The sequence below is a fragment of the Bubalus bubalis genome, chromosome X (assembly GCF_019923935.1).
Source record: "Bubalus bubalis isolate 160015118507 breed Murrah chromosome X, NDDB_SH_1, whole genome shotgun sequence".
Lineage (NCBI taxonomy): Eukaryota > Metazoa > Chordata > Mammalia > Artiodactyla > Bovidae > Bubalus > Bubalus bubalis.
The window spans coordinates 128688293-128701547 of NC_059181.1; the positions used below are offsets into that span (position 1 = coordinate 128688293).

Below are 13255 nucleotides of genomic sequence, written 5' to 3' on the forward strand. Positions count from 1 at the left end.
AAATCACAGGAACGTTAACTCGTCCTTGCAGCTGCATGAGGGCTAGTTAGAGGCCTATTCAAGAAAAGGGCTTGTGTAGAGGAGTCCCTTTTTAAAAGGCCACCTGTACCATTTTGGTCTTGGTTTTTAAGTGGAAATGACTTTAAGATGTCATTTTCTTCCTCTACTTGTGTTCATGTTGTACAAATACTTCTTTGTTAATAGGGAAAGGAAAAAAAAAAAAACCCAAACCCAAATGTTAAACCTAATTAAGTCTCTTTAGAGAAAAAGTGTGCCTTTTTCACTTTCCAACTTCCTTTCTGAGTTAGTAATTTTGGGGCTGGCCAAGATGCAGGTGGGAGGAATTGCTTCATGGACAGCTGGCCCTGAATCTCTCACATGCCTGGAAGTGTGCACCAGTTCAGGGTACAGAGCTATCTGGGAGAACCAGGGCTAGTCTGCAAAGAGCACGTACTGTAATTGAAATCCTTTTCCTGTTGATTGGCAGGATCCCAAAAGTTCTTTGAGGCTAGGAGAGAGAGCTTTGAGAAGAAAATTGGGACCAGATCATCTAATCCAGATGTGGAAAACCAAGCCTTGAGGAGGGGAAAAAAAACCTTTTATTATAAACTAAGACTTGAGGGAAAAAAAAAAAATCTCTTCTTTATAAACTAGACCTTGAGGAGGGGAAAATCCTTTCATTGTAATCATATCAATTCTAGTTGGATTCACATAATGAGGTTAGCCATGCCATTTGGTGAAGATGATGATCAGCCATGCAGAATGATTTAAAGAGTTCCAGAAGGGCTCTGTCTGTCGGTACAATAAAATCATCCCCTAGTCAGGTTCAGAGTGCCTGATAGCCCTTCATTTGTGACTCTCAGCCCTTCTTCGGTCAAGGACTTGTTTCAGGATCTGGTGAAAGACCTTTCCCCATAGAAATGCACATGTGTGTGCACATGTCAACGAACATTTTTATGCGGGTTCACAGACTCCCATGAACTGCTCTGGGGGTGATCTTTGGATGGTCAGTGTTTCTCATAGTTGATTTTCAAAAGCCATGCAGTGGGCAGCTAGCCCATTCATAGACCCTTGCTGGGGTAAATTGAAAAGAAGCTCTATCACACTTTTATCACCATTATGTTGAAATAGTATTTAGAATAATATAGTTAATAATAACTTAATATAAGGCAGAGTGATGAGATTTAGGAGCAATATTTCACCAAGGTATATAGGTCTACCTTGGTGACGCACAGCTTGACCCCAGATCGGTTTCCATATTGAGCTGGTTTCTTTCCTTCCTATTTCTAATACATTTTTAAAAATCCAAACTTTAAGATATTTTATTTTTCTAAAAATACTTTAAGTGCTTTAAAATATCCCAGGATAAATGGAATAAGAATGGTAAAATTTGATAACTTATTTGTCTTAGTTGGGTTTCCCCAAAACAGAATCTGAGGCAAGGACTGTGGAGTAGTTGGGTATATTTGGGGTGTTGTTCCAGAAGACAGGAGTGGGAGGTTTGGGAGAATTAGAGAAGGAGGAAAAGTCAATGCAAGGGTGCCTTGTGATATTGCTGCATTGGGCCACAAGGGCTTGGTTCTGGATGGACATCCTGAGAAGGATACAGAACATCTCTCAGAACTGTCCCCTTGATAGATAAGAGGCTGTAGCTCTCATCCACTGGTTCCTGACCACATCTCAGTTCACGGTTATCCCCAAAGGGATTAACAGTCCCACACTTCCAGTCTGTGCTTTTATGTGGACTGGCTTTGGAGAAGGCACTGGGGCAGAAGCGGAAACAGAGAAGCTTGATCTGGAGGTGGAATGCTGTCAGGGTGATGTGAGTCTGAACTTGTGCTGAAATCAGAGGTGGGTGGAGGGACTGTGATGAAGGGCCCTAGAGGTATTTGCATTACTACTGAATCTGAGTAGTGGGTACATGGAAGTTTATAGTTCTAGCCACCCTACTTTTTGTATGTTTGAAAGCTTTTCACAATAAAAAGTTAAAAATCCAAGCTCAGAATCACAGGCCACTGGGGACTGCCGCAACTATTTAGTGGCTTTATTGCAGAGTTTTGGGTGTTTGGAGCAAACATGGGCCCAGAAATTACAATGATAATTCCCTGTTGATACTTTGAAATACTCCATCAGATGCTGAAGTCCTTGAACAAATCGCGTTCAAAGGCTGGAAGGTTGACTAGTTAAACCAGGAAGTAGATGGGTGTGGATTCACCTGTTTAATTGATTCAGTTCTAGAAAGCGTGGTGCCAAATTCTACTGAAAGACTTGGATGTGATATTTAAACATCCCCAGCGATATGTAATTTATTTCTTTCTGTGAGAAGGGAAGAAATCTTTACATGTTGAGGCAATCTCAAATTCTCAGTGATAACACTTGCCCCATAGTTCGGTCTTTTTAAAGAAATCCTGCTCATTTCACCTTTAACATTAAACATAGCTGCATCTCACCACTGAGGTAATTACTTGCAGCTTCTTCGAGTTTCTGTATATATGGCTATGAAATATCTCTTGAACGAGGCATTTAACATCTGAGAAATTATCCTTAGTGTCATTATCAAAGTCATAGAGTACCCTCCCCCCCAGCCCTTGTTTCAATAACTTGCAGGAAAGTGATTTCTCTCAACAGCTGGCATGCTTAGAGTGGAAAAGTAGACTTCGGTATTTGCTGCATTTCTTTGTACAGTGTGCTGGGAAGACATACCCTTAGGGGCCATGATTTGGTTATATTCACAATTTTTATGGTTTTCGTCAATACTGAATCGAGATCAGGGGACGTGTTGCTGATTGCTGTTATCAGCAAATTGAGCAGGGAGTGGGTTGGCATTTGGATGCAGCCTCTAATATTTGCTTAGCAACATATTTCTGGCCTGTGCTTATAGTGAATGCTCTTCAGAATTGATCTCATTGCCCCTATTCCAGTGTACTTTGTGACTCACAAAAGACACTTGATAACTGAATTAAAAATCTTTCTGCTTTTAAAAAATTACTGTATAATTGACATTTGACATTATACTAGTTTCAGCTGTACAGCATAATGCTTTAATATTTGTTTACATTGCAAAATGATCACCACTATGAGTTAACATCTGTCATCATACAAAAATTACATTTTTTCTTGTGATGAGAACTTTTTAATTATTCTCAACTTTCAAATATGCATTACAATATTATTGACTATAGTCATCTTGCTATACATTACATCCCCATGACATATTTATTTAATAACCGGAAGCTTGTACCTCTTGACCCCCTTCACCCATTTCACCGACCCCCTAAACTCCTTCCCCTCTGGCAACCAGCAATCTGCTCTCTGTATTTACGAGTGTAGTTTTTTTTTTTTTTGAAAACCCTTTCCTCTTATGGGGAGAAACTGGATCACTCTGTAATTGCTGGTAGAAATGTAAAATGGTACAGGCACTCTGGAAAAGAGTTGGACAGTTTTTTAAAAATTAATTCATTTGTTTATTTTGGCTGTGCTGTGTCTTCATTGCTGTGTGTGGGCCACTCTCTAATTGCAGGGCTTGGGCTTCTCATTGCCATGGCTCTTGTTGCAAAGCACAGGCTCTAGGCACATGGGCTCATTAGTTGCAGCTCCCAGAGCACAGTTGTGAGCAATAGTTGAGCAATAGTTGTGGTGCACGGGCTTAGTTGCTTTGAAGCATGTGGGATCTTCCTGGATCAGGGATGAAACCTGTGTCTCCTGCATTGGAAAGTGGACTTTTTTTTTTTTTTAATACCACTGAGCCACCAGGGAATTCTGGACAGTTTTTTTTTTTTTTAAATAAAACTAAATATGCAGCTACTTTACAAGTCAGCAGTTATACTCATAAACATTTATCCAAGAGAAGTGAAAACTTATGTTCACACAAATACCTCTACACAAGTGTTCACAGCTGCGTTATTTGTGATAGCTCCCAAATGGAAACCACCCAGATGTCCTCCAACAAGGTGAGTGCTTCAACAAACTGTGGTACTGGGTTGGCCAAAAAGTTCATTTGGGTTTTTGCATAAGATGTTATGGAATTTTTGGCCAACTCAATGTATTCATTTCATGTCATACTATTTTGCAGTAAAAAGAACAAATTATTGATACACACACACACCATCTTGGGTAGATCTATAAAGAATTATAATGAATGAAAAAAACCAACGCTTAAAGGCTACATCCTGTATGAGTCCAAGTGTATAACATCCTAGAAATGACAGAATTACAGAAATGGAGAACAGATTAGTGGTTGCCAGGATTAAGGTAGGGGTACTGGGTGTGACTTATTTGAAAAGACCCCGATGCTGGGAAAGATTGAGGGCAGGAGGAGAAGGGGACGACAGAGGATGAGACGACTGGATGGCATCACCGACTCAATGGAAATGATTTTGGGTAAACTCCGGGAGCTGGTGATGGACAGGGAGGCCTGGCCTGCTGCAGTTCATGGGGTCGCAAAGAGTCGGACACGACTGAGAGACTGAACTCAACTGAACTGGGTGTGACTATTAAAGGACCACAGGGGAGATACTTCTGGAAATGTTCTGTTGTGACTGTATCAATGTCAGTATTCTGGTTGTGATATTGTATTACTGTTTTACAAGGCAATCTTATTGGGGAAACTGGGTAAACAGTACCTAGTTTCTCTCTGTATTATTCTTACACACACGTGCGGGCTAAGTCTCTTCAGTCATGTCTGACTCATTGCGACCCCATGGACTGTAGCCCACCAGGCTCCTTTGTTCGTGAGGATTCTCCAGGCAAGAATACTGGAGTGGGTTATCCTCCTCCAGGGGATCTTCCTGACCCAGGGATCAAACCCGCGTTTAAGTCTCCTGTATTGGCAAGCGGAGTCTTTACCATTAGTGCCACCTGGGAAGTCCGTTATTCTTACACTGCATGTAAATCAAAACCTATCTCAGAATAATAAGTTTAATTAAAAAAAAAACCTCTTTCCTCTGATAGCATGGGATTTCAGGGTCAAAAACGCAAAAAAATCATGCAGCCTCTCCCCACATATGCTAAGAGTCTGAGTATCAGTGGTTTTGTCTGACCCCACAATAAAGTATTTGCTGGCCCTCACATGTGTTAGTAATTGCCCTTCTACACTGTGTGCCATAGATATTGTGGATGTCGGCTGATGTTGTTTGTAACAGCAGTTTTGCCAATAGCTCATTTTGCTTTCTCTAAGTAATTTGTCATTAAAATTGTGCCTAGTTTTACAAGCTTCTTGGCAATAAAGTGACTTGTATTTGTGTTGCCAAGAGGCCTAACAACTTTGAAGGATACTCCTATTGCTTTAGTATCTTCTCTGCCTTAGTCACAATATTCATCAATTTCATGAAGGAATTACTTCATGCTTGTTGTCTAAAAATTCCATTGGTTTACCGCAGGGTTCACTGTACTTTGTTTAATAATTATGTAAAAGCTTTGAGGACTTCATGCTACAATTTGATAGGTTTTATTATAAACAGCCTGCTGGAAACTAGGGGCAAAGGGATGGTAGGTCTAACAAAATCAGATTTTCAGATATTTATCTTCTTACTTCATATTTGCATTTTTGGCTGCTTGTGTGCTATTTTCACCTGTACAGGTTTATTTGTCCCATCACATACAGATTCATATTCTGTATTCATATTGGAGTCCTGTTCACTATTTATGCTCATGATATTTACTGAGTTGTAGCATTGAATTTACTATGTTTATTGCTACTTTAATATTCAGTGAACCACTTTTGAGTGGTTGATTAGGTTGGGGATACAATGGTACACAAGAGTCATAACACAAAATGTAAATTAATAACCATAAACAATAACATGCAAAAGGCACAAATATATGTTAACAGAGCTGAATTGTATTCTGACAAATGAGTGTTGCCAGAGACACCTACAGCTCTTGTTCTGCCCAATCCTGAAGAACACAAGGATTGTTAAGACTGTAATGTGACAGCTGTGAAAAATCATAATTCACCTTACATCCCACATAGTGGAAAGTATGTGAAGAAAGAATCTCATCACCTTTTCCTCTGCCACTTGCTAGATTTCTGGGGAAATTAGTGGTCCTGGGCCACCCAGAGTCCATACACCATACTTTGAGAAACTATGCCTAAGGGAAAGGTATATGTTACACATTAAACATATTTATCGTTTTAAGTTTTGACTCTGTTTAAGGTGGCAAGGAGATCCAACCAGTCCATTCTAAAGGAGATCAGTCCTGGGTGTTCATCGGAAAGACTGATGCTAAAGCTGAAACTCCAATACTTTGGCCACCTCATGTGAAGAGTTGACTCATTGGAAAAGACTCTGATGCTGGGAGGGATTGGGGGCAGGAGGAAAAGCAGGTGGCAGAGGATGAGATGGCTGGATGGCATCACCGACTCGATGAACCTGAGTTTGAGTGAACTCCGGAAGTTGGTGATGGACAGGGAAGCCTGGTGTGCTGCGATTCATGGGGTCGCAAAGAGTCGGACACGACTGAGCGACTGATCTGAACTGAACTGAACTGTCAGAGATTGGAGAAAGATTTATTGCACAGCCAAACAAGGAGATGGGTGGCTTGTGCCCCTCTCCCAAACCCCAAACTCCCTGGAGGCCTTTCAGCAAAGCATTTTTAATGGCCAGGTGAGGGGGTGTCACAGGGTATACAATCAGCTTGTGCACAATTCTCTGATTGACTGATGGTGAGGTAACAGGGTCGTGTCACAGGGATTAATATTATCAATCCTCTGACTCCAGTAGACCTGGGATCAGTGTCATCAGGTAGTCAACATCTTCCATTTGATAGATTTTTTATTTCTATAAAACAACTCAGGAAATGTGCACCCATACTATTATCTAGGTACTTCAGAGAGGAGCTAAAGCAGAGGACACGGGGAAAAGGCCTGCTCCCCCTCAAGGCCCCATAGTGTCCTGCTTGGTTATAGAAGCAAAAGGTGAAGGGTGATTTAACAAATTTTAAACTTGATATGCAAAAGGCTATAGCCAAATATACAGTGTATTTTTTTTTATCAGTACCTTTGCTCATGCTGTTTCCCATCTGAAGCATCCTCTCTGGTTATATAATTCTTATACAAGCATGAAGGCTCAGTTCTAGACTTAACTCAAAAGAGCCTTCCATGACCTCTGTAGGATCCCTCCCTCCCTCCTGCTGCATAATCAGATGGGTAATCCATGCTCAAAAAGATGTCTATTTGAGTGAGAGACTAGAAAACTTCTCCTGTCACAAACAATGTTAATTTCCAAGTAGGGAGCCTCTAACAAGTTCCCCACAGTAGGGTTTGGGGACCACACGGGACCAATCAACTTAAAGTCTTTCTCCTGTTCAGATGCTATTGTAACAAATTCTTGTACTGGAAAGAGCACTAGACTTATTGCCTAGTTCTAGTTCAGTTTAGCTATTAACTAGTCACGTGACTTTGAGCAAGGTGAATCACCTCTCTGGCCAGCCTTAGTTCCCTACCCTGTAAAATGAAGAAATAGTTTTAATGGTCTACCATGTTGTAAAGCAACACAAGAAACAATGTGGCAATTGAGCCAAACTCTGATGTATTAATATCTATATTAATACCTACCTTCTAGCTCAGTGTGAAGAGACTTTTTTTTGGTGGTGAAAGGTCCACAGAATGTTTTATGTGTCTGATGACCAACAAACAACTATAGGAAACTCAGGGAAAATAGAACTCTCCCTCTTGGCCTGTGTAATTTTACTTTCCTTGTTATTGTTAATGGGCTGCCAGCACATCTTTCTTCTATAGAAGTTAATTTGTTCATGCATCCATTCTATTTAGGGTTGCTAGATTTATCAAATAAAAGAACACTCAGATTCCTCCATATTTGTTTAGTACTTCACAGATTTGGGCAATGGAGTGGAATGCACTATAGCAGCAGGAATGCCTTGCTATCTAAAGCCTGTCCCTCCAGCAGCGGCTGCTCCAGGATTACCTGGGTGGCGGTTTAGTTGCTAAGTCGTGCTGACTCTTTTGTGCCCCCATGGACTGTAGCCCTCCAGGCTTCTCTGTCCATGGAATTCTCCAGGCAAGACTACTGAAGTGGGTTGCCATTTCCTTCTCCAGGGGATCTTCCTGACCCAGGGATCGAACCTGCATCTCCTGCATTGCAGGCAGGTTCTTTACCACTGAGCCACCAGGGAAGCCTGGGAACTAGTTAGAAATGCAAACTCTGGGCCCCACCTTAAACTGATTGAATCCAAATTTGCATTTTAACAAGGTCCGAAGGTGATAAATGTTACCTTAAAACTTGAGAAGCCCTGGGCTAGCTGCTAATCTCCTTCCATCTGCTCCACAGCTGTCCCTAAACTCTGGAGTGGGGAAATGGGAGGAGGTGCATCATAGGACTGCATCAAATTCAGTGGTTTTGTAGGGCAGTGCTGCCTAAATAGCAGGTAACGAGTTTTCTCTCTGGGCCATCAGCTAAAATGAAATCAGGAACCACATCCACTGTATGATGGGAGCGCCATGTCTAGGCAAGTCTGGACCTGGGTCAGGCTGTCATTTCTGCCTGGTTGTGGCATCCATGCCCTTTAGAACTCTTGGCCCCTTTTGGCTCTATTTCCTCACTTCCGAGGCCCTCTTCCTTTTTCCTTTCATGTGTGGGGTGCCCTCCCCAACCAAAATGAGCATCTGGGAAGGAATGCATGTCCTCTAGTATGAAATTAAATACACGTTTCTCTTCCCTTGGGCTTGCTACTTTCTTATTCCGTTTCTTCTTCATGAACCGCCTTTTAAAAAGGGATTTCAGTGCTCAGCTAGCTATTGGACTAGGGCATCAGGGGTGGGTTGGATCATACATGCCTCCTTAGGATAAGGACATCTCTCTAGGCTCTGGGCCCCAGTTCTACCCATATTCCATAATCTTCACTTGGCCAGCCTCTCACACAGTTGCTCTTCTTGCCTTCTTAAGTCTCTCCCTCTTCCCACCCCTCCCCACACCTCCCAGTCTGGTCTTTGTTGGGCTGTGGGTGAGTCTAGGCTGGGGATGGGGGTTGTGCCCTGGAGACCAGTCAGAGACACAGAGACACTGAAGCAACTCGGGGAGGCCCAGGAAACCAGAATAGGAAGAAGCACAGAGAAGTTGGCATAGTATAGTGCCTGTGGGTTTGATAGGAGGAGTCTAGGATTCAGAGGCAAGAAAGGCTCTGGTTTTCAGAAGAATTAGGGAGTTGGCCTCTAATCTGGGAACCTGATATGCTGACCAAGGATCCAGGGAACAGAGAGGGTTACGACTGGGTACCATTTACTAGCAAGAAACCGGGGACTGAACAGAGGTTCTGTGGTCACAAAGGGCCAGCCACTGGGAGAGATTTGGATCTCTAAATGGGGTTGGTGGCCTTTGGAGCAAAGGGTCAAGTCCTGTGCTAACGTCCCATGATTTGTTTTATTCATTTGCGTTAGAGATGTAGGCATTAGAGAGTGGGGGTTAAGAATGTGGGTTCTGGCTCCAGACAGCTGGACTTTAATTCCCAGCTTCACCACTCACCAAGGGTGTGGCTTTGGATAAGGCACTTAATCTCCCTGTGTCTCATCTGAGGGATGATGCTGTGAGCATCAACTGAGAATGCATAGCAGATATTTAGCACAGCACCGTTGCTCAGACATCCTAGATAAATGCTGCATGTTGTTATGATTAACCTTTGTCCACCTAAGTATGGAAGTAAACTGAGGCAAGCTCAAATTAACTAAAATTTGGGTTTATTTATTCAGGAATAGCAGGGGAAATTATTAGGTTGGCCAAAAATTTCATTTGGGTTTTCCATAAGATGCTACAGAAAAACTTGAATGAATTTTTGGGCCAACTCAATACAATAGTGAGGTACAGGCGAGTCCCTTGAAGGTTTGGGGCAGGTTGTATTTCTGGGCAGGGAGTGCAAAGACAGAGACGTCCAGCCAGAGCCCAAGCATCAAGTTCACTGGCTTGAGGATGGGGAGAGATGTTTGTTGGTCAGGAGATAGGCCTCTGTCCCCTGTAGGTCAGACATTTATGGGAAATCAGTCTCTCAGTTAAGTTCTGTTCTTTGGAGGACACATGCCTGAGATTCTCTATTTCCAATCCCCGGGTCCATTTTAAGTTGGAACCCTCTCACACCCTCAAACTCCATGCTTCCATTCTGCTGCTCCTCAAACTCATGTATGGTCATGGATATATGTTTCCTCTGCTTGGAACACTGTTTTTTGGTTAATGCCTTTTCATCTTTCAGACCTCAGTTCAGAAGTGTTTTCTTTTGCTCTCACACTCACAATACTTTTGAGATCAGATATATGGGTTTTCCACACCTAGCAATTCTCTGACATTAGCTAAGTGTCCTACAAGTCAGTTTTTTCCAACACTAACCAGAGTTATCACAGACTCACAGGTTAGGGCTCAGTCTCACAAAACTGCCAATTGCAGGTTCCCATGACCCACTCTTCTGCTTTGATCATTTGCTGGGATAGCTCACAGAATTCAAAGAAAGACGTTTATTGGTTTATTGTAGAATAAAGTATATGATGAAAGATACAGTTGAACAGCCAGATGAAGAAGTACATGGGGCAAGATCTGGGAGGGTCCTGAGCAGAGAAGAAGGTTCTGTCCTCATGGGTTTGGAGTGCACCACCCTCCTGGCACGCAGATGTGTTCAGCAACCTGGCAGTTCTCTGAACCCTATACTTTTGGGTTTCTACGGTGGCTTCATCACATAGGCATGATCGACCATGAACTCAACCTTGAGCCTCTCTCACCTTTCTAGAGGATGGCGGTCAGGGCTGAAAGTTCTGAGCTTCTAATCATGGCTTGTTTTTTCTGGTGACCAGCCCTCATCTGGAAACTATCTAGGAGTTCACCCAGAGTCACCTCATTAGAACAAGACACACTGCTATCACCCAGGAAATTCTAAGGAGTTTAGAAGCTCTGTGTCAGGACAGGGTCGAAGATCAAACGTTAGAACAAGAGGCACTCCTAGTGCTCTTATGGCTTAGGAATTGCCTGGGTTTTAGGAGCTCTGTGCCAACAACCTGAGGGAGGGGGCATGGCACGCAGAGACCAATGTATGTATTTCTATTATTTCACACGGTTCTTTCTCAGACCCTCTTGGAATGGGTGAGATGCCCTCCTGTATGCTCTCACAGCACTTGCTCTTTCACGTCATGCATTGTAATCCTTCATTTCCTTGTGTATATCTCCCATCAGACCCTCAGCTCCCTGAGTTTTTAGATTACATTGTTGTTTTCCATTGCTGTCTCAGCAGTGCTGACACATGGTAGAAATTCATTATATGTTTGTTGATTAAATGAATAAATGGTGAGAGACTCCAGGCTTAGATCCTTTGGGGAGCCATAAACAGATAGGATTTCTCTGTTAAAGCTTAATCTACTGGTAGCTGAACAGTGCAGATCCAGAGCCCTAAGCTCTGGGGTTTCTCCTGGAGAGAGTTCATTTTGTGTGAGAAGAGTAGACAGGTAATATGGAGCAAGTGCAAATTGGAGCCAGGGAGGGAGTGAGCTGCTCTTAATATGGGCAAACTAGCCATGTGTACTGATGGCAGGTTTGGGGTGCTGGGGTTAGGACTAGAGAGTTTGGCCCTCTTTAGATAATTTGGAAAAGCACATTTAAGCTTTGGAGACCCTGATTTCTTGCCCCATTTTCAAAGGGCAATTTAGAGTCACATTGCTGCCTGTGGAGTTCCAGGGTATACTTTGGCTGAATCTGCTAAATTTTCTCCTTGGTGTATGTCTTGAAAATCCCTCCTATAGTTGGCCCTCTGAATTGGCATGTTCCGCGTCTATGGATTCAACAAACGGTGGATGGAAACTATTTTGTTAACAAAATTCTAGACAGTTCCAAAAAGTAGAATTTCAATTCGCTGGGGCTAGTAACTATTTACATTGTATTTACAACTATACATTGTATTAGGTATTATTAATAATCTAGAGCTGATTTAAAGTATGCAGGAGGGACTTCCCTGGCCACCCACTGGTTGAGACTCTGCACTTCCACTGCATGGATTGTGGGTTTGATCCCTGCAAGCCAGGTGGTGCAGCCAAAAAAAAAAAAAAAAAAAAAAAAAAAAAAAAGAAAGTATACAGAAGGACGTGTGTAGGTTATAGGCAAATACTATACCATTTTACATAAGGAACTTGAGCAGCCGTGGATTTTGGTGTCTGGAGGGTTCTAAGACTAACCCTCCATGGATACTGAGGGAGGACCAATGACTGCACTTCAGTCCACTCTAAACCTCTTCTCCTGACAGGAAACCCAAAGTAGTTAAGGCTCTTGACACCAGGATTTCCCTGGTGGCTCAGACGGTAAAGCGTCTGCCTGCAATGCGGGAGACCCAGGTTCGATCCCTGGGTTGGGAAGATCCCTGGAGAAGGAAATGACAACCCACTCCAGTATTCTTGCCTGGAAAATTCCATGGACAGAGGAGCCTGGTAGACTACAGTCCACGGGGTGGCAAAGAGTCGGACACGACTGAGTGACTTCACTTCACAGTGTTCTTATAGAATGATTCTTATAGGTATTAAGAACCCCCCTAGTGGTAAAGAACCCTCCTGCCAATACAGGAGATGTAAGAGATCAGATTTGATCGCTGGGTGGGGAAGATCCCCTGGAGAACGGCACGGTAACCCACTCCAGTATTCTTCTCTAGAAAATCCTATGGACAAAGGAGCCTGGCGGGTTACAGTCTATGGGGTCGCAAAGAGTTAGACACAACTGAGAGACTAATACTTTCCAGTGTTCTAAGCAATTTCTTCATCCTCAGGATTATAACAGGCCTTGAAGGCCATCTAATAACTGTCTCACCCCCATCCCCTCCTGAGACAGTCTACACAGCCTTTCATTTGATATTGTCCTGCTTCTGCTTTAACTTCTGCCCCCCCTCCCTTTTTTTGGCTGCACTGTGCAGCTTGTGGGATCCTAGTTTCCTGTCTGGGGATAGAAACCATGCCCCCTGCTGAGGAAATGCATAGTCCAAATTGTTGGACTGCCAGGGAATTTCCTTGAACTTCTCTTATGAGGACATGGAAAACAATTTGCTTCTGATCAGAAACTGCCATTGCGACCCAATCAAAAAATGGGCCAAAGAACTAAATAGACATTTCTCCAAAGAAGACATACAGATGGCTAACAAACACATGAAAAGATGCTCAACATCACTCATTATCAGAGAAATGCAAATCAAAACCACAATGAGGTACCATTTCACGCCAGTCAGAATGGCTGCAATCCAAAAGTCTACAAGCAATACATGCTGGTGAGGGTGTGGAGAAAAGGGAACC

The 13255-nt window shown here is 42.8% G+C and overlaps 1 non-coding gene across 1 annotated transcript; it reads left to right on the forward strand.

Moving 5' to 3' along the window:
- Positions 1 to 12262: 12262 nt before the first annotated feature.
- TRNAC-GCA lies at positions 12263 to 12334 on the forward strand. Its single transcript has one exon. It is a non-coding gene; the product is annotated as a tRNA-Cys (tRNA).
- Positions 12335 to 13255: the final 921 nt, after the last annotated feature.